The sequence below is a fragment of the Tursiops truncatus genome, chromosome 3, assembly GCF_011762595.2.
Source record: "Tursiops truncatus isolate mTurTru1 chromosome 3, mTurTru1.mat.Y, whole genome shotgun sequence".
NCBI lineage: Eukaryota > Metazoa > Chordata > Mammalia > Artiodactyla > Delphinidae > Tursiops > Tursiops truncatus.
Window position 1 is genome coordinate 83,496,726 of NC_047036.1, and position 22,891 is coordinate 83,519,616.

Consider the following 22,891-nt stretch of genomic DNA (forward strand, 5'->3'; position numbering starts at 1 on the left):
AAAAGGCAGGAGACCAGACCCAGAAGCCCAACAGGCTCCCAGGGCTGAGTGGTTGGGAGAAATGCCCTCCATGCCTCCCATGATCCTCTGATCCCAGAGTGCCCCTCCCGCCTGCCTCTCCTCTTCTCCCCCATCCCCCTCTCTCTTACACCCCTAGGACCAGTGCAGCTCGGAAGAGGCCTCAGAGGGCAGAGAACCCAGCCTGGGAGCCCCTCAGGCTTCCCGGGCCTGACTGGGCAGGGGGAGCACTAGGCCCACTCCCCCCTGTTCCTCTGAGCCCCCAAGGGTCCCTCCAGGTATGGGAACCCCTCCCCCCTCCCAGCTAGCCCTCAGGAGCACTGTTCCTGTCTGGCCTCCACTTCTCCTCCCCCCTCATTCCCCCACGTCCTACCCGATCGCTCGGGGGTTCCTCCCGTCTCCTTGGTCATTGGTCCCCCACCAGCATCCAGCAGGTGCCCTGGTTGTGGGGAGATGCAAACTCCATGACTTCCCCTGCTGCCATCTTGACTCTGCCCCACTTAATGTCTTTTGGTACTCATTGTTTTGTATCACTGTAACTCAGAGACACATGAAGGGGAATTAATCTGTTAACATCACTTCTTTCAGTGATGTGAACATGTAGCAGGAAGCTGGCACTGTTATGCCTTCTGACCTAAGTATTTTTAGCCTCTTTAACCATGTATGGCTGAAAAGTTCTAGTTAAAGATAACTTTGTGACTGATAGGGTTTAGTCTAGACTTCTTAGTACCAACCACCCTGGGGACCTTATTTCTTTTGAAGACATCCTTAGTTGGATTGGATTTTGACATGGAAACTGTAACATGGAAAGTACTTCTTTCTTATTACTCTTGTAGTAAAATGGTGAGACTGCATCCTTGATGCAGTCAGCCTGGATTTGCTCTTTCTTCCTAACCAAAATAGTAATTCACAATCTTTTGCTTTTCCTTCATGGACCAGAAGGTCAATGTTCTCTAGAACTACACATTTACTACTTATCACATTTTTCAGCTCTGCTGCCTGAACGTGTAACATTTCCTGTCAGTCATGTCTTATGCAAGCAAAATGAGCTTGTCCTTTGGGGCCAGCAGAATCTATTCTACAACCAAATTCAGAGTGTTTTCTTGCTCTCACTTCTTGGTGTCATTATGGAAAGCTCTCAAAGGTCAGTGGCCTTTGGATTTGGGGGAAAACATTTGGATACCTTGTCATATGAAGTAATATAGCCATTGCTTCTGGTGGCCAAGTCATAATGCCCTTCGGGATACGTGTCATTTAGACACATCAAGAACTCACCATGTTATGACTGTGCTCTCAGTTTGCCAGGGTTCAACCTATGGTTCTATGTCAATGAACTGACTTCAACTCTTTAGGAGAGAAGAAAAGATAACCTAATGTATTTCTCTGGAGGTCACAATTTAAAAATCTTTTCTACATTTTACTGGAGTTCCTTGCTATGTCATTGGGTTCTCTAAGTCAGGGGTCCCCAACCCCCAGGCCACACAGCAGGAGGTGAGCAAGCAAAGCTTCATGTGCCACTCCCCATCGATCCCCATCGCTCACATTACCACCTTAACCTTCCCCCACCACCCCAGTCCGTGGAAATATTGTCTTCCACGAAACCTGTCCCTGATGCCAAAAAGGTTGGAGACCACTGCTCTAAGTAAATCTCTGCCTCTCAGACTATGACTTCTATGTTTATAGGAGCTGGTGTTTCTAATTCCGTTATTCTTAGGTAACCTCCAGACAAGCAGATTTTTCAGCTTCTAACAGACTTCTGTTTCTCTCTCTTGACAATGAGGATTAAAAAACCCATTCTTTTCACTCTTACTTTTTTAAGGAAGATGGAAACTTCAAATGATTGGTTAACCTGAAACTTTCTCCTCCTGTTCTACCACATTTGCCTGTAAATGGCTAGGCAGTTCTTTCTGGGTCGTTAGTGATCATATGATAGTGGTTACTTTTAAGGTAATTGGAGTCTCATTATTCTTTCTGTCAAGCCTGGGCATTCACTTCTCTTTTTCACCATAGTTTTTCTTTATGATTTCAGCAAGTCACATACATTTTTTATATCTCTACTTCAGTATGAAGCAAGAATTTTACCATATGACAAAAGAATGTACTGAACATCCTTTAAATATGACACATTTACCTGTGATTTTAGAAATTGTGCTTTGAGTCATTTTTGTAACAGGTAATTTAACAATGACAACAACAAATACGATCTTTTGTGAAAACTGGTTGTTTTAGTGGTGCAACATGAGGACTTGGAAGAGAGCAAAGCTAACTCAGTTATTAACCATAAGCATTGGCAATAATCAACTGAGGCAACTTTGCAATAACTAGCTTTACATAGTAAAGAAAAAGTGATTTAGCACACAATATTTTGTTATCCTAAAACAATCATATGACAGTGTGTCTATCGAGGTAAAAGTTCCAGGAGTGGTAGGGAGTCAAAATCCATTAGTACCTAGTTCTACTCTCACTGAATGTCAGCCTACTAAGAAGTATAGGGATTAGGTAGTGTCAAAAATACGTTATGCAAATTTATCATGTTTTATTTTTAAACTATTATAATTAGTTGAAAATAATGATAAAAAATTTATGTCATCACAAATTTGAGCAGTGGTGCTTTAATAGCTAGTCAGTTGGTTTAGGATGTCACACCACCTAGCAAAATATTGATATTTGAGACCTCAATGCTGGAATAATGCTTGCTTTTAACTAAGAATTTATTACAATTAATTCAATTATGCCTCTCTTCCCGGTTCACCTCAGTGATGATATAAAGTCCAAGCCCCCAGCTATCTATTATTACCTCATCTCCATACTGGGCTCTGTATATTTGCCTATCTGACTCACTCTTCCTTGGCCACTTTTGTTCCAGATCTTCTGCTCCATGATCAGCAAACTCTCTTAATCAACAACCTCTTTTCTGATTGTTCAGTTGTTTTCCTTGCTCTAGCAGAAGTACAAGAACTACAACTATTTCTCATCTTCTGGGTCTCAGTTTAATAGAGAGACATTTCCTGCCCATCCTGTCTGTCTAACATCATCATTTTTATTCTCTCTCAGAATAAGCTGGTTATTTTCCTTCTTGTACTCATCACCTTTTATACTTATTTAATTACTTGATTTATTTTATTGCTAGTTTACTGCTAGATTCCTGCACTAGAAGGTCAGCTCTTCAATTAGGGCAGAGACTTTGTCCACCAGGCAAATGTTCTTCAGAGTCTGAAAAATATTGAGAATGAATGAATGAATGAATATTGTCATTCATTCACGATAAATGAATCATCACAGAGGCTAAAAATTTGAATACACTTAAAAAATTAATTTTATCTTTTGACTAAATATATTGATGTTATGGTCATAATTTTTTACCTGGTAAATTGAGTATTTATCAATTGGATCATGGCTTATTGCTGCTTTTAAAAATGTGCCTGAGAAAATAAACAGATTCCATACAGATTTGTTAGGTGGCCACATTTAATTTACCTGGTTTCTAAAGCATTTAGATTTTGTAGCAGGACATGATGGAACAATGATTTGACACGGTTTGTTTGTACATTCTTAGTAAAAATCTGGAAATTTTACCTCTCTAGTAATGCATGGATGAGCACCTAAAATTTCTTTAGCTAAAACTGATGTGCACACAATTCTAAGCTACCACTCCATTTGGAACCAGCTATAAGCTGTTTCTGAAGTAAAAACATCACAGTTATGAACAGAAAAATGGATGCCGTAGGAGAAAAGAAAAACCTCCAGTTTTTAATACTTCTCTTTCCATAACTGTAGTGGAAGGAGAACCTTTTTTGCTACTGCATTTCAAAGGACATTTTGTTCAGTTAAAAACCCTGTCACAAAATTAAAAAGTCTGTATCACTTCATGGCTTAGAAATTCCTAAAAACGATTTTTAAAAAATGATGATAAACACACACAAATACCTTTCAAAAGATCAGGAAGATGTTCTGATGAGAATAAGGGCGGAAAACCCTGAAAACACCATCATCAGTATATTTTTGTGGAAATCTATAATTAAATAATTCATAGTAAATATAATAATTGAAAGAAGTAGGGCTATGTATAACTATTCGTCTAACTAGTATCAGATTTCACATGTAGTTAACACTCCAGAGGACAGCGAGAGAAGCTGCAATGAAAAGTCTGATTTGAAAGTAGAGCAAAATTATTACCTTATGTTGCCACAAAGAATAGATTGAAATTCCCAAAAACAACATTCTAATTTATTTTACAGCATAAAAAATACAGCATGGATCATTTAAAAATAAAGTCATAATTACAGGGATTACAATTGAACAGATTCACTGAGCAAAACATTTTATTTTTATCTACAAGTTGAGTAACTGATGAAGCATAAAGGGCAAATATGTATAATCAGTTGGAAAGTCTGAGGGGGGTTTTATCAAAATAAAAGATTTGGTGTGGTTCAAAGGCATTCACCCAAGAGAGTTTCTGTTTCAAACTCACATTCACAACCTAACACTTCATTGCTTTCTGCTAAATCAACACAGTAGTGGAGCTCTATAAATGGTCAAGTTTGATTCCAGTGTTATTTGAACAGTGTCCTCCAAAAGGAGTCTCTTGTTCTATATTTATAATTTTAATTACAGATAACTATACCTTCCTCATAATCTCAAGCTATATAGTGATTTATTCTATAACATAGTAACCTTTTAAAAGTATGGGGTAATTGATTCCACTATTCCCTTATGAGCTCAGGAAAAACAATAATTTCTCAACTGTCGCTTAAATAAACTAGTTTAAAACCTATTTTAGGGTCTGAACAGCACAAAAATAAAGGTGAGGAGACTAAATATCTGAAAAGCCAAATGACTTATTGTAGGGAATATGGCCAGTTGGTGATGCAGGAATCGGTGTCATAGGCCACAGCTTAACAGTGGTGGGCAGTGGCTGCTTTTGCCATGAGTAATAAAGTCCTTTGTCTCTGACACAGGAATCTCATGTCTTTTGCAAGCATCCATGGCACTGTGGCAGGCAAACTCATTGTATAGTCATTTTGATGGGAATTCTCTGGTTTCCAGGACTTGTGCACACCATTAAACCTTTTAATAAGTAGGATAAAATCCCAACATTTGTCTTCCCTGAGTCTCCATTTTTCTGGAAATGCAATGCTTCCTCTCTCTACTCCATTCCATACAAACACAGAGTTAGGACTGCAGAGCTACCAGAATCTGTTCTCTTATAATGTGACCCCACCTCCTTGGTCATGAGTAATTGGTTTTTTCCAATTTGTTGGACCTGGTATCGAAAGATAGGAGTTATTCTCTCAGAAGAACTGGACTGAGAACATACAGACTTGAAGCCGTCAGCTAAAATCACATTCCTCCATGTGGGTGAGGAAGCAGAGAATACCAGTTTGTACATTATTCATAAGATGACATATCTCACTTTCCCTGAGACATTCCCTGCTTACATCCGTTGCTCAGGATAATTATTGATAGTATCTTCTCTCAAAATGTCCTGATTTGGAAGCTAAATTTTATGGTCACCCTAATCTCTCAAGACTCTGATGGCAAAGATAGACATTTAACTTGAACAGCAAATGCCTAGATATCATTCTGGGTCCCATCATTCAAGATAAGAGACACAACTTTAAAGCATTCAGAGAGTGAAGGCACAGCATTTACCTCTGCGTGGGAGCAAGTGGCTTTAAACTAGGAAGGCTCCTTCCTATATTTCATCTTAGATAAGAGGGAAGTTCCCTTTTTGAGTTTGGTTCTTCTGTAAGTGTTGCTGTTTAGGCCCTTGCTATTACTGGTGATACGCAGGGTACCTCACCTTAACATGTTGACACTAGCTCTGATTGCTTCAAAGGCTTTTCTACCCCATCCTCTGGCCACAGACTTTATGAATACAAAGGTGAGGTAATCTCCATATGTGGATCCTGTTAAGAAGCTAGGACTGTCATTGAGATTTTGACTTAAAATTCACACATTCATTCTGTATATCAATTAAAGTCAACTTGCAGGGAGAAAGAAGAATGAAGTGGCATAACAAGCAGTAGAGCAGAGAGAGAAGATACCTTGGGTTTCTTCTTATGCTTCAATCCCCATTGAGACTGACTCTGAGGTGCATTTTTGCCTTTAGGTTCTATAAGATGCCACAATTTCTTCATAATTATAATATCTTTATGCTTAAGTTCTCTCCAAAATCTTTCTGTAAAGTCCTAATGCAACTCAGAATCTAAACTCAAAATTAGCAGATTTAATCTTCATCTGTGATCAGGTCAATAAATGGGAATTCATTTATTTATGCTTTTACTATATGAATATTGAATGTTTAATGTACGTTGGACATTGTGCTAGCTTCAGGGAAGATGGTAAGTAAGACAGACATATTCCTACCTCCCTGAAGTCATCATACCAATAATTACAGATGTGAGATCCTCCCCATTCTGCCTCAGATGATTGATCAAATAATCTAGTAGTATATTCAGAACCCTGTTTATGCATTCTGGGTATTCATAGCATGTGAAGAGGCACTGATATGAAAATTCTCTGCTTAAGAATGGGTTCCATTCTAAAAAGACAGATTTGGAAACGTGTGAAGGGATATTTTTTAAACCAAAAATATACATAGGTAATATTATAAGATATAAGGTACTGTTAGAATAGAGTGGTTATTTTTTTAAAAGTATGCTTTATAATTTCATTATCTTTTATATCCTGCTGTGAATATGCCTTTGAAATGGGTTTTGCATGATTGTTGGATAGACTAGAATGGAAAACAGAATTCTACTTTGTTAGCAAAACCTCTATAGAAAAATTATTTTTCTCTCAAAAGTGTATGTGTGTGGGAAGATTATTCTAAACCCAGGAAGAAGCTTGAGAGATTATTAGGAGGCAAGGGATCACTGAGATTATTTTCTTAGGCTGAGGCAAATAAAGGAAATAGAATGATTGCTTCTAGTGTTCCCTTCTTAAGGGAATAATCATTGTGTTCTTTGATATTTATTAACTTCACTAAATGTAATTCCCAAGTACAGAACAGTTCTAGGGGTTTTCCTTATAGTTTGCACATTAAGTCAACAGATGAGGCTGAATAAGAATTGGAGTTAGATCAGCCCGACTTAGGCCCTGCAGGGACCTTCTGAGAATAATTTGGGCCTAGCTTAGGGCTTCTAGGAATGCTGATGGGAAATCTTCCAAGTTTACTAAGAAGTTGGGCTAAGAGAGTTTTGACAACTGCAGGCCAGTCTTTGGGGTTCTAAATAGGCAATATTATGCTGCATATAACCCAGAACGCCTGAAACTATATTTGGTCCTCTCTTTTAAAGCCACGTAAGAAGGAAACCTTGAGGGAACTCTCCTCCATTCTCTCTGCCTTCAGGTAGTGAGGTGAAGGAGACAAGATATGTTTCTTCTGAAGCTGTCACAGAGATGGGAAGTCTTGTATATAACTAGCTGACAATGCTTGCTAATGATATTGATAATCATATTGAGAGTTCACTGGGGCTGCTCACTGTTACAGTGCTTTTCATACATTGTTCATTTAATTCTCATAGACATGTGACACACACTGGAATTATCTCCATTTATAGATGAGGAAACTAAAGCAGGGAGAGTTCAAGTAACATGCCCAAGGTCACAGCCAGGAAGTGACAGGGTAGGAATTTGACCTCAGGCCATCTGGCTACAGAGTGCATGCTTTGAACAATGTTTTCTGCCTCTCCCGAATAGCAGCTCACTGCTGACAACTAGCCCTTCACCCATAGTAGGTGCTCAATGAATATTTATTGACTAGCTGACTATCGGGCTCATGGGGAGCTCTCCTTGATTTGCCAAAAGGTGGGCTAACCCTAAAATGTGCAGTCAGATAGTGTTTATGTAGAAGGCTGGCCCTGTACTTTTCCCTCCTTAGTATTCCTACTGGGGATGGAAATCTTGTGGATCTTGGGAAATGTTTTTAATCTTAGAAATAAAAGTTCTTTTGGGGTCATATATCCCTTAAAAATCATATAAACGCTCAGAATCCTCTCCACATTAAAATGCTCACACGAAATTTTTTATTTAATATGTCTGGGATTGTTTAGATCTCTAGAACATTCCAGGAATAACTACAGTAGTTTTTGAGGAGTAGCTCTGAACTTGGAGTGTTGATACCTTTCACTTTCAAGTGAGTTACATGAGTGCTTAATTCAGGAAAAACTGTATTCACCTTTTACTGAGGTAGTCACTTTTGTTTTTCTCCATCAGGGGAAAACTCCATGCCAGTGTTACAGTTGGCTGTGGTCACTAGCCTGCTGCCTGGTAACAGCACAGTTTTTTTTTTTTTTTTAACATCTTTATCGGGGTATAATTGCTTTACAACGGTGTGTTAGTTTCTGCTTTATAACAAAGTGAATCAGTTATACATATGTTCCCATATGTCTTCCCTCTCACGTCTCCCTCCCTCCCACCCTCCCTATCTCACCCCTCCACGCGGTCACAAAACACCGAGCTGATATCCCTGTGCTATGCGGCAGCTTCCCACTAGCTATCTACCTTACGTTTGATAGTGTATATATGTCCATGCCTCTCTCTCACTTTGTCACAGCTCACCCTTCCCCCTCCCCATATCCTCAAGTCCGTTCTCCAGTAGGTCTGTGTCTTTATTCTTGTCTTACCCCTAGGTTCTTCATGATATTTTTTTTCTTAAATTCCATATATATGTGTTAGCATACGATATTTGTCTTTCTGACTTACTTCACTCTGTATGACAGACTCTAGGTCTATCCACCTCATTACAAATAGCTCAATTTCGTTTCTTTTTATGGCTGAGTAATATTCCATTGTATATATGTGCCACATCTTCTTTATCCATTCATCTGATGATTGGCACTTAGGTTGTTTCCATCTCTGGGGTATTGTAAATAGAGCTGCAATGAACATTTTGGTACATGACTCTTTTTGAATTATGGTTTTCTCAGGGTATATGCCCAGTAGTGGGATTACTGGGTCATATGGTAGTTCTATTTGTAGTTTTCTAAGGAACCTCCATACTGTTCTCCATAGTGGCTGTACCAATTCGCATTCCCACCAACAGTGCAAGAGTGTTCCCTTTTCTCCACACCCTCTCCAGCATTTATTGTTTCTGGATTTTTTGATGATGGCCATTCTGACTGGTGTGAGATGATATCTCATTGTAGTTTTGATTTGCATTTCTCTAATGATTAATGATGTTGAGCATTCTTTCATGTGTTTGTTGGCAGTCTAACAGCACAGTTTGTACATTCTTTTATGGGGCTCCAGAAAGGCGGAGTGCTCCGCTGGGGAGCAGATGTGTGAGCTCCAGGTTTCTGACATGAACATTACTATCAGTAATGCCCCTGCTGAAAGTCCTCATTATTATCAAGACAAATACTGGAGCACAAAGGGACCATTGTCAGAATAGAGGGCTATCTGTTATTGTTAATTGAATATTTTTGATTATGGTATTAAGTTGGTCAGAGTACTACAGCATGCCTTTTATGGCATGAGTTCATTTAGGCAGCTTCTCTTAATATGGGAACTAAGTTGCACATGCTTACACACTCACAAGCCTCCTTTATCTGAGTTGTGGTGAAGGACAGCTGCAAAGTGTAACCTTCTAGTTAAAGAGTTCAGTCTTTTGGGTGGGGGACGGAGGTGAAGAGTGTAGGAAAAATGGCATGAATTTTTCTATCTTTTTTATATTTAAGATTCTCTGGAAAAGGCTATGATTTGAATTAACATGAAGGCCTTCCATGAGACTGTAGAAATATAAACATGATTTATTGCTGGAATCAATGTTTTTCAGTTCTCAGTGAAAGACTAGAAGTATTCAACAAGTTTGGGGAGTGAGTAGCTGCATTATTGCTACTAAACCCCACCACATCCTTGGGCACAATGAGGGGCTGTAGGATGAGTGGAAACAATGCTGGATAGAGGGATGAAGATCTGAATTCAGCTCCAGGCTTCAGCTCCAGTTCAACCTTTGTGATCTTCAAGAGGCAATTACCTCTCGGAGCCTCAGCCACAAAGAAGAGAGGTTAAGCTGTAAGGTCCTTGTGAGTTCTGAAATATTTTGACAAATTTTCAAGTTTTTATTATTGTCATAAGTTAATCCAGAGCACTTGAATCTGTGCTCTGAAAGCTGTGTTCCATGTTCCATTAGTGATGGCATGGGACTTCTGAGTGCATCACAACATCTTGGATACACATTGGGATTGTTCCACTGAGAAGTGAAGTCAATGCTTGGAATTCACTTTTGAATTTCTCTGAATTTTACTTTCAGGATTAAGAACAGAACATTCTTGATTTATTTTGTTTTCCCTTTTCAGTGTGATAGATATTCAGACAATAATTCAGGTAATAATAAGACCCATGCCTCTGAGTTTTTTCCCCTAAATTCAGTCTAATTATTTCCTTATTTTATTTTTATAACAATAATTGTTATTATTTTCTTTCATCTGGGAAGTTTTGGGAGGCACTTGGGCCAGTTGATTTTAAGATGACCTTTGTTTAGCTGAATTAGTTACTCATCATTTAAGCCACTTAATTTCCATGATCTTAAATTTCCCAAATATCAGCTTCCCACATCATGACCTAGAGACATTCTAGGAAACCTACAGCCAAAGAACAGAGTGAAACATGTAGCAAAGAATATAAAAGAAAGAATAAAATAAATTAACTTTTCTTGTATTATATCCTTTCAAAAAGCCAGGGATATGGGGCATACTATATTTTGATGCTAACATGTACAGCCCATGGGGGAAAAAATATAGAGGTCTTAATGATGTTGATATAAGTTATTTGAGTGTCACATGAGATTTTGGTGTTTTGGTTCAGAATCAAAATTATAATCTTATCACAAAATTTTAATATATTGGAGGAACATTCATTTGAAAAGCTATATAGTGATAAATGTTTTTGTTTCTTCCCACAACTAGCTGGTGTGATTTTGTAGATCCTTTCTCTTACGATTAGGATTTCAGTCACATTCTGGTCTCCTCTAGAGGTCGATTCATGAAGTCTTGAATAGCCTGATGCAAAGGAAGCCATTTTTTGATAGACATTTTCAGAGCTGTAATCCAGCTGCAGAGATAACAGCACAGGACAGGTCATTAAAAAATTGTTGGACTCTAGGGAGGTGAAATGTTACAAAATCTTTTAATTTATCTTGTAAATGTTTCTCTTTGTTATTTAGTTCAAAATTAATATAGTAAACCATGATCCTTAGGTTTTGGATTGAACAAAAAGGTAGAACACCAAAAGAGAAATATGCAGTGGTAGCTATGATTTAAATCCATGTTAATGTAAATAATAGGGCCAGGAGAGGGTACAATGTTAGTAAATAGTGATTAACGCAGTTATAGGATTTAAAAATTATTACTAGTATTTTCTGCTTCTATTTAAAGTTTAGTTGATCAAATGTATAGTAATCAAATACTGCCATTAGGACCAAATACTTCTTTGTCATGTTCTTGAAACCACAGCAAACACTCCAGTTAACTCTCCTCTCTCTTCCTCTCTGTTCCTTTCATTTTCTTGGATGATGTTTTATAAAATGTGCCCATATGATGTTTATTCTAAGGGTGGTTAATAGGTGTTATTTTTTTAAAGTAGTTTAGGTCAGATAAGCTTAGGTAGTGGGAGTTAAGGGGAGTTAACCAGGATTCCTTCCAGCAATGTGTCTCAGAAACATTGAGTTAATATACTTTGTGATTCTCTGAGAGGGGAATATGATTTGTATCATTTCCTAAACTTTTTTCACTACTTTTGGGGAGTGGGCTATCTTGTGGAACCAGAGTTCCATAAACCACAATTTGTGAAACTCTTGCTCTTTTAAATATTTCTCTAATGACTTAATATTGTTTCCTCTTGATAGTATCCACTCATGGATTTGACAGTGAGATCCAACTATTCAACTTCCTCTCTTAGAGAAGCCAGTAAATTTTATCTGATTGGAGTTAACTCTCTTTCAGTGACCCCTTTTCTACAATAATAGAAGGCTGGAGCCTCACCTTCAAGGGACCATCTTTATCTGCCACCAGATTATACAGCACAGTCTGAGGAAGAAGATCCTGGCAAGTATCTAGCAATTCTATATTCATTATCCTCCCACTCTAGCCCATGCTTAGGAGTGAGTGGAGCAAGGAAGGTTACATAACGAGGGAAGGCCTAGGAAATCCTTCTCCCTTCTCCAAATGGTCACTTGCTGGAGATTACTGAAATTCTACTTTTGGAGTTTTATTTCTTTGGGTTGAAACAGTGAATTTGATTTGTGCAAATGGCCCTGGAAGCTTTACCATGTCCTTTGTTTTAAGAAATCACTGTAAATTTCTTTATTAGATCCTTTTTATCCAGATAGTTGGAAGAAAGTGTCTGGATGGTCACCAAGCAGTTGAGGGTAGGAATGGGAGATGTAGGACATTGGATGTCCTGGGGATTGGAGTTAGGTCAGGGAGACTTGAGAGATGAAGGAGGATACTCTAGGTACTTCCTCTGTTTCATGGTTTTGTCTCTGTTAACTTTACTGCTGGGTTTTTCTCAGAATCTTTACGAAACCAGTACCCATTTGTACATGCCAAGTTGGATACTAAACATACAATTTAGATGGATGAGTCCTGTGCCCTTCGATGGCTTATAACAAAACCACACAACTGACCAGATGGACATATCAATAAGAGTTATGTGAAAGGTGGTGAAACCTCAAACCTGTGAATTAATAAATTACAACATTTACGGGTTACAGTGTTAGTGGATTTTTTATGTTGAAACCTGAGTCAGCCACTACCTTGGGAAGAACTATGGACTCCATTTTCATTTGAAAAAAAATACTTCTAGAAGAGTCATCTTCTATGCATTGAAAGAAAAAAAAATCCTGGGGAATATTAACTACAGGGACTATGCAAAGAAAGGGAGATATTTAATTGAAGATGTGGAGTTGAAGTTGGAAAATAAGGATAAGGGTTTGCTTAGAAGGCTCCTGTCAGGACTGATAAAGAAGAAGAAATACGTAGACCTTGACTTACCGTTGGTTTTCTGTCTTATTTTCTGCACAGAAATAGAAAGTCTTGAATTCTTCAGTTGGAGGTTTGAGTTCAATTACTGATTGCTTGAAGCTAAGGGTCTGCTCATTCACCATATATCCTTGTAGATAAAGGCCACCTACAGAGGGTGAAAGGAAAAAAGCAAGTGAGGAGAATAGGGAAAGAGTAAGATGGAGAAAAAGTCTGAAAAGGTGTCAAGAAAATTTTGTATCTGAAGGAACCTCTAGTCCAGGTGTCTTGTTTTACAGATGAAGAAGTGAGGTTCCAAAAGAATATATATTGATAACTTAGGTCATCCACTAATAATTAATGGCAAGACTGGTAACAAAGTTTGGATTTCCTGTTTTTCATTTCTACAGTGTTCTCATGACATGTTCAATATTTAGCTTTTTGTTACTGTGGGCCTAAAGTAGTTTCTTTAGGTTACTTCTTTTAGTGTGTTCCTGGAGGACACATTTTGAAATACATTTTTCAGTATCAAATATTGACACCTACAATATTACATTAGAGGAAAAATTAAATAGTATTTGTTTGGGCAGAACCATTAAGACATCCTGAGGAGTTATGAAGATGGCCAGAGGTTTCTACAACCAACATAGATTCTCACCTTCTTTGTGCATATGCAAAGCACATTTAAAATATGAACCCACAGGGTGATGTGAGGGCACCAACTTGAATTAAAATGAGAATAAATGACTGGTTTTAAAAAATGACATGGTCCTTTGAACCTATGTTAATGGTTATATATTGCTTGGCCAGAATTCTGTTTACATTGTTTAGGGCTTGGGGTGTGGGGAGAAGTCATCAGTCTAGGAGAAGGTGCCGAAAAATCAACACTTGTGTGTTCCTTATGGTAACCTGAGGTAACCTGAATCTCATGCAGATACTCTAGGTAACGTCATTAATAGTGATGATTAGATTTTTAGATCTCTTTCTTGTGCTTGCTAACTCGTATTATTCTCGCTCCCCAACCTCCCACTGTCCCCACTCCAGTAGCCACTTTACTGCACTATACTAGCAAAGAAAATGCCAAAATACGACTGGGATTTTTGCTACTCTATGGGATAAGTATTCTATACTGGTATGGTAGTAAGGGACTGTGAAAGGAAAATTTGGCTCATTTTTGTTTTTCTTTGGCTACACTTGATAACAATATACACTGTCAGGAAGTCATAAATTTTTCTTTTTAGACAGAATGAGTGGCTTTTGGACTTTAAAAATTCTTTACTCTATAGAGGGGGTTTAGTTGCACTATTAAATTCTTTAAAATTTTTCATTTAAAAAGAGTCCATTTTAGGGACTTCCCTGGTGGCGCAGTGGTTGAGAGTCCGCCTGCTGATGCAGGGGACGCGGGTTCGTGCCCCGGTCCGGGAAGATCCCACATGCCGCGGAGCGGCTGGGCCCGTGAGCCATGGCCGCTGAGCCTGCGCGTCCGGAGCCTGTGCTCCGCAATGGGAGAGGCCACAACAGTGAGAGGCCCGCGTACCGAAAAAAAAAAAAAGAGTCCATTTTAGAACTAATTTCTAGGAAAGCATTCATTTTAGAAATGGTTAGAATTTTTTCTTTTAGTAGGCTCCAGTAAAATGGTGTTTACCAAAATCAGAGAGTGACTTCTTTCTTTGAGCTAGACAAATATAAAACAACTTTTTTCAGATAATATTTACACAGAATAATATTCATCCATTTAAAGTGTACAATCACTGATTCTTAGTTTGTTTATAAAGTTGTGCAACCACCACCATAATCTACCTTTGGAACATTTCATCATCTCAGAAAGAAACTCCATACCCATTAGCAGTCACTGCCCATCTGCTTCCCCATCCTAAGCCTAGGCAATCCTAACGAACTTTCTGTCTCTATAGATTTTTCCTGGGACACTTAATATAAGTGGAATTATACGATATGTGATCTTCTGTGACTGACTTATTTCACTTAGCATAAAGTTTTCAGGGTTCATTCATGTTGTATCATGTACTAGTACTTCATTTATTTTTATTGCTGAAATTTCATTGTATGGATATAGCATATTTGATTTATCCATTTGTTAGTTTGGACATTTGAGTTTTCTTCAATTTTTTGGCTATTATGAATAACATTGCGATGTTCGCGTGCAAGTTTTTGCATAGGTGTATGTTTTGGGGGTATATACTAGATGTAGAATAAGCAACGCGTTAGATGTTTCAGGACTATAGGATACCTAAGAACTTATCTGAGGGTTATTTTGCTGTCTTAATTCTCTGCTCCAAACAACAGTATACACCATTTATATTAGGTACTGGTTTTTGACTTCTTCCTGCTTGTGAATTTCCTTTTCTCATATGTCTGAACAGATAAGAATACCTTCCTCCATTCCTACCCATTTTGAGAATGGACAGAAAGTTATGCCCAAAAGGTGTCTGCTACAAACAGGAAAGTTTCTGACACCTCTCCTAACTAATTATAGGGTAGAAATGATTAGCAGTAAAGTCATCCAATTATAACCCCATTACCTCATTTCAAGTGACCTCATTGGGCTGGTCTCTGTCTGTCATTAGGTGGCAGCAATAAATAGCAAGCTGGCACAGTGTTTGGACAGAGATTTCTCACAAGAACTATCCATTTGTTGCAATAATGTAAAATATATCTGAGCAGCACATACAGAACTTGATGTGATTTGTTTAAGAATAATAGTTAACAATCACGATTTGTTACTTCCAGCTCTTGCTGGAGAGAGATAAAAGGAAAAAAATTATCAAGTATACTGTGAATGACAAGGGGCTTCAGGCCTATGAAGAGGCACTAACAGGCTTCTGGAATAATCACAGTGGCTTTTTAATATTAGCAGGCGTAGGCCAGCCAGTAATACATATCGTTAAAGTACTAGCACCTTCCGTAATGGTGAGAAAAGACTTCAGGGACCTAACTGACTGGGGCTATTTCTCCGACTCCCAAAATATATATTTGAGGCATATTTAGCTGAAAGTAAAATGTGGGACTAGCATCTCATAGGGTTTTTACAGGAAATCAGGGCTGTGTTGCTTCTCATGGCTTTTGCTCTTTCCCCTCCTCTCACTGTTATCTTTCCCTGCCTCCTCTTCGCTGCCCTCGCTATTCTCTCAGCATCACAGGTGACTGTCACAAGAGCTAAGTCATGCCCCAAATACTACAGATACCTTCAGAAAGAAGAAATATCATATGATGTGTCCCAGGTCTCTAATAAAGAACATAAATCAATGTAGTAAAATGAATAATAAAATAAAATAAATGAAAATAAAACAGTAAAGTAACCGAGATGCTGCAGCCAGGGGACCATGTCTCTGAAGTGGTGAATGTAGAAGGCTGAGTCTTAATAAAAAAGCAGAAAATATGACAGGCATATTACAAAGATAATAGAAAGGAAAGAATCTTCTTTAAATATTCTGTTTCTAATATTCTGAAAGAAAACTGACTGTGTGAACCAGGATATATGCAGAGATAGGGTTTTTGTACTTTAGTATTTTTCCACCTTTTTTTGGCTGTGATATAAAGATGTAATAAATACAGACCTCTACATGTTTTAATACAATTAAACCAAAAGTTTTGTGAAACATTGTGATGTATCATGATATTTTTTATTCAATTAAATCCTATGCTATTGTTTTTTAAATACTGGTCACAATTTACTACATTGATTGTATGACACAGTAACAGGGTCAAAACCTGCAGTTTGATAAATACTGCTATAAATGGTAATCAAGGCCTGCTTCAAGGTTATGACCTTCACAGGGGAGAACTAGGAACCAAACCAGGGTGGGATGTGCAAGAGCCAAGCAGAGCTTGAACAATGTAAGTAAAGAACGAACTATAGATCAGACCAGCGCAAAGGTCATTTACTTAGTGTCAACTAGAAGAAAATGAGCATTAGAACCCTGTATAATCTTTATTAATATAATAATGATTCATATTCCATGCATATAAAATGATTAAGTTAAACTAAACATATTAGTGCGTATAGTGTTCATGGTGCAGCATGGTTTCAGCCATTCAACTCACAATCTTTGCTGTCCTCACAACTCCTTTGGTTGTTGGACTGAGTGGACCCTGGCTATTGCAGTCAGTGTGCTGATGTCCAGAGCGCAGAGACCAGACACACAACATTACTGACCGAGTACTGCTTTTAGAAGACTAATCTCTGTCAGGGAGTGCTACACAGAGCATGGTGGCTAAGAGTTTGGGCATAGGATTTTGATAGCATTTGTTCAGAGTTTGTCTCTGTCACTTAATAGCTGGTTGACCAGTGCTGTGCTAGTTAACTTCTCCAAGCTTTAGTTTCTTACTTGAAATAGGACAATAACTGTGGATGTTTTGCAAATATTAGTTTTAGATAACGAACATGAAGTGCCTATCCAAGTCCTGGACGCATAGGAAACATTCAGTAGCACATGCTAACTTTCCCATTCCAATACACTTGAGCAGTATGATCCAGTCCTCTGGAAAAAAAAATGTGGTTCACCAGGGCAGTGACTTTTTGTGGACAGTGGAGAGGGGCATATTTATTTGGGGAATTTTCCACAGGAAATTTGGATTTGCCTCGATCCTATCTTAAGTTTCATTATGCAGGACCACTGGCTCTGAGCCTCAGGTCATGATCTGAGTTAAGATGTATAAGAAGATTGAAAAGGACTCTTAGAAAAAGGATGTAAACCTCAATTTAAAATTCAAGTCCAGGGAAGGGTAAAGAACTTCAGAAGAATTCCTGCACAGCCACCTTAATGCTGAAGAAGGATTAGCAGTGGATTAACCCTGGGAGAGCTTCCAGCTGGACCCAACAGCTGTCAGGGTGGCAGTGGGGAGGCGGTGGCAATAAAGTACACCTTCTGGAACAAGGTGCATGCTCAGGCATCTTTTATTCAAGGAAGAGTAGAGTCATGTAAAAACAGAAATCACAGGCCTCTATTTTAGAACCTGGCCTAGATATAAAAATTCTGTTGGAATTTCAGTAAGGAACATGTTCTTTTCATTCATATTGAAATAATTTGGGCTAGAAATTAAGGACCTATGAAGATAGGATATTCAAGAAGTAAGGCTGGGGGCTTCCCTGGTGGCGCAGTGGTTAAGAATCCACAATGCAGGGGACATGGGTTCGAGCCCTGGTCTGGGAAGATCCCACATGCCGCGGAGCAATTAAGCCCGTGCACCACAACCGCTGAGCCTGCACTCCAGAGCCCGTGAGCCACAACTACTGAGCCTGTGTGCCACAACTACTGAAGCCTGCGCTCCTAGAGCCCATGCTCTGCAACAAGAGAAGCCACTGCAATGAGAAGCCTGCGCACTGCAACGAAGAGTAGCCCCCGCTCACCGCAACTAGAGAAAGGCTGCGCACAGCAACAAAGACCCAATGCAGCCAAAAATAAATAAATAAATAAATTTAAAAAAAAAAAGAAAAGAAGTAAGGCTGGGAAAGAATGAATGTCTTTGAATTTATTTTTATTAGCCACAAAATAATATATTTTCAGGAGAAAAATTTTAAAATAGTTAGAAATTAGATAACTTCTTACAGCTGGAAAGAGTGTAATATGGCCAAAAGCCCAGGTATCTGGTGGCCTGAGTTCTGGTTTTGCCTTTGAATTGGCTTTGTAATCTTGTATCTTTCTCCATTGTTAAATGAGGGTATGACAAACTACAGTACCCACACTTCATGGGAATAGTGGCCAACTGAGTCAATTTGGTTGTTTACTCATTCATTTATTAAACATACAAAATATAGAGTCATCTCTGAGTACATAATCCCTTAGAAGAGATAAATGGCCAACTAGAGATAAAATACAAAGTAGAGGGTGATAAGTGTCGCAAGATGGGTGAGTGTGGAAGTTCAGAAAAGTGAGATGCTTTGTTTACCTAGGACCATCTGGGATTCCTTTCTAAGAGAGATGGCCAACATTTGAATAAGCACTTGAAGGACAGCTGGAATCTGGACAACTTGTGTTGGGGAATCAGTAGGTAGAGAATGTTTCAGGGGAAGGAAGTAACATAAGCAAAGACATGGGGTCAGAGAAAAGTCCAAGAGGTGGGGTGTGCTAAGCAAATAGAATGTGACCATGTGTGCATATGGAGTACAGGGTGCTTTAACACGGGAGTGGAAGAGAAAGCCAGAAAGAAGGGTTTGGGGACAAAGTAGAAGGCCCTAGAGTGCTCTGGATGCAACAAAGGACCATGGAAGTTTCTGGAAAGATGTGTGAAATAATAAGGATGAATATAAAGAAAGCTTTCACATTTTCCCCCTTGTCTATTTTTCCTTTTGGCTAGTGTAACTTAGGCTGCCTAGGTTCAAATTCTATCTTCACCATTTACTAGCTAAGGGAACTTGGGCAAACGAGTTAACCTTGCTAAGCATCAGTTTCCAAACTTGTAGGTGGGCTAATAACCTATTTATAGGATTGTTGTAGAAATTAAACGAAATAATAAGTAAAAACACTTACTAGAGTGACCAGTACAAAATATTTACCCACTAAAAGATAACTCTGTTATCTGCTTTTACTGTTATTATTTTTAGGCCATTTATTAGTAGCTGTTTCCCAGCTCTCCAACCAGGACTTTTCTAAATAGGGCCTCCTCGGACCTTTCAGAATAAGGGAGGCCACTTAGTGGCTGTCATTACCATTTTAAACTCTTGGAATCAGTAGCGGTCCCTGGGCCCCAGGGGTTTGGAAGCACTTGGTTAATATTTAAGTTTGGAGTAATCTGAGCATTCAATCCTAAACATTCACTTTCTACCTATGGAAACATTCTCTTGAAAATGAACTTCATTGATTTGTTAGTTATAATGGTTCAGACTTTCGCAGTGATATTTTATAATAAAAGCCCCAGTCAATGACTACTTTAGACGTTTGTTTTGTCTATCTTCATTCTCATCCTGGAGTCAGGTGCTTAAAGCTGTGGATTTGGATTGCATAGGAACAGTCTGTTCTGAAAGTGCTTAGAGATGCTGGCTATTTCCTAATAGTTGAATAATATTCTGGGTCATGTTTTAATACTCTCAAAGTGGAAGGGTGAGTAAGTAAAAGAGAGTTATTGTATTGCTCATCCTGAGTGATGAGAAAAGGACCATAGTGTGATGCTCAGTTTGTACCTCTTTCATACCCTTCCATAAAGGTCAAAATGGTCACCAGATACCTCCTTCCCATTTGGCATGGCGATCTAGCTTAATTAAAGAAAGGCATTTATGCTAAAAAAAGGAAATTAAATGACTAAGATTCCAGGATCTTCATTACTGAAAATTATTTAAGGATTATTTGTTTGGGAAAAAGTTCAACTGCAAATAAAACATCTGTGATCTATTTTGTCAAAAATGACAAGAAGGCAAATAATCGTTCTTGTAGAAATCGTGCACAATTATTTTATTACTATATTATATTGTTTACATACTTATTTTTTATATATAGCTTTTAGCATATTAAAATATATATTATGTATAATATTTATATATAATTTAATAAATATATATACATTTTATAGAGAGAAAGCTTTTTGTGTCGAGTACTTTGTATGTAGAACTTAAGAGACTCTAAATGGCAATCACTTCATTCAATCTTCACAATAGTCCTGTGAAAAAGATAGCTGTTTCCATTTTATAAATGACGAAACTAAGTTTTAGGAAGTTAAGTAACTTGCCTAAGTAAAATTGACAATTAATGTTCTTTTCGTTACTCACTTGTCCAAGATTAGGGATACTACCAGAAAAGGGTAGAGCCACTAGCCAAGAAAACTACTGGCATTGACTCTGAATGTCATCAGTGATAAAAAGATGAAGGGGTTTAGTTTTTGTTTTCCCAGGCAGTAAAATCGCGGGGTTAGGGGTGCAGGCTCTGGAGTTAGGTTGGCTGCATTTAGATCTCGGCTTCATTGCTTACTACACGAGATATTGTCAAGTTGTGTAGACTTTCCAGTCAGTTTTCCTATCTGTAAAATGTGAATAATAATAGTATCCCTTCTCCAGACAATAACTGAACTAATTTACACAGCATAAAGTTTGGTAAAGTCTCTGTAAAGGTAAGATGTCATTACTATTATGACGGCAATTACTATTATTTCAGGTGAAAGTTAAGTCCATACCTGAGGCCTGGGTGGAGCGAATGCTAGCGTAGAAGTACAAGCAGCCATCCTTCAGAATGCAATAGTGCTGGATCCACATGTCTGTGCTTCTGTCAAGTTGGTGCAGAAGGCCCAGGCACTCTGGGTTCTTGATAGCCAGGGGCGGGAGGCTCCTGTTGTGCAGAGTAACGTCTTCCCAGACATGCTTCTGCAGGTGTGACACAAAGGGATCAGCTGAGTGGCCATCCTGTGCCAATGGTCAGTGACTCCCAGAGCCAATGACATCAGCACCAAGACTGACTTCAGAGAAGCTTCTGTCCTAAGTGATTGTATTGCTAAGGCAATCTGAATACTTGAGCAACAAGCCAGACAATCTGAATTTATCCATTGGCCATAGAGAATTTCTCCCTTTTCATGTCCATAGATATCCCTTCTCTTTGGCTTCTTTTCTATTGTGAGGAAATCAAAAGAATTATCAGTGATGTATAGAAAGGAAATGGAAATGGGCAGCTCAGCAAAGGCTGTTGTTTAAAGGCCCTGTCTATAAGTGCTGGCCCCACTGTGTTATTTTACTCACCATTGGGATTGTCCTTCTAGCCCTGTTCCTGGTATGTCCACTGTGACTAACTGCAGCCCCTGGTTCATGCTTTACTTTATCTAGCACTCCCATTTGTACAAAGGAACGAGTTAAATGCCCCAGGCCAGATCAGGCCTTAGGCTCATATGGTCTGTGTAGTGGAAGGCCCATGATAAATCAAGATCCTCTACCCTGGAGGTCGGCCCTCGATCCATAGTCCTGAGGGAGTGGCAGGCTTTTCCTGGGAACTTGACCTGAGGCAGGGGACATGGTGCTTCATCCCTTTATCAGAATACCTTGCTGGGCACTGGCCAGTTTCTCTTCTTTATTGGTTTCATTTTTGCTCTTTAGTTTTAACACAGCAGTGCAAAAGATTTCAGAATGCAGAGCTGGCTGAATTCTTTGCTGTGTAGTGGGAGCCTGCTGGGAGTTTGGGTATTCATTTTTCACTCTGCTGCAGACACCCTGAGTGCATGAGCAGAATAGATCCCTCTTAAAAATATCGAGGCTCATGACGATGATGCACTGGAGAGACGGATGAGTGTGTTGAGCATTGTGTTCCAGGTAGAGTGAAACACAAGTCCTGCTGTTTATCATGTGATAATGCCGGTGATTATTCTGAAAGTACAGTTACAGGGCACGGGGGTAGTACATTTAAGCTCAAGCAACCCAAATTTTCCTGAATGTACAAGAGCCAAAATATGTAGAGAAGATTATTGACAGTAAATACCTTTTTCTTGTAAGCCATTTTGTGAGGAAATGAGCATATTTAAAGGAACTCTATAACCTTATTAGAAATCATATCTATAGCATAAACATGAAACAATTGAATACTGAAGAAGTTTCTTCCCTCTTGACCAGGTCATAGCTCAGAAAGAAGGGTATCAAATGACTTAGGGGCTGAAGTGATGACTCACCTGTTGATCTTACAAAGTTATCTCTCAGTTTATAGGTCAAATCTAAATTAAAAACGATATTACTTCAGGGCTAGGAATCATTTTCTAATAAGCTGCTTGGCCAACAGCACTATCCCAAGATATCCCTGAGCCCTTGTTCTTAGGGAGTGTGAAAAAAACAGTAGCAGTGGTTTAACCTCATGGGGAACCACTGGGCTGTTCTGTGTCAAGGAGAAATTCCACCCCAGTTGGAACTACCCATTGAGCTCACGGAGAGGAATGTCATACAAACCGCTGAAAACAAAAAGAACAGCAGGAATGCAAGCACCTCCATA

At 38.7% G+C, this 22,891-nt stretch overlaps 1 protein-coding gene across 8 annotated transcripts in view; it reads left to right on the plus strand.

Moving 5' to 3' along the window:
• MACIR (macrophage immunometabolism regulator) overlaps positions 1 to 22,891 on the plus strand; it is a 322,019-nt gene that overhangs the window by 182,055 nt on the left and 117,073 nt on the right. For 7 of the 8 annotated variants that reach the window (XR_012330794.1, XR_012330795.1, XR_012330797.1 and 4 more), the window contains one exon: positions 11,967 to 16,632. The exons of the other annotated variant lie outside the window; for it this stretch is intronic. The gene's annotated coding sequence lies outside the window, so the exon portion shown is untranslated. Of the gene's footprint in view, positions 1 to 11,966; positions 16,633 to 22,891 lie in introns of those variants that run through there. 8 annotated transcript variants of the gene reach the window in all.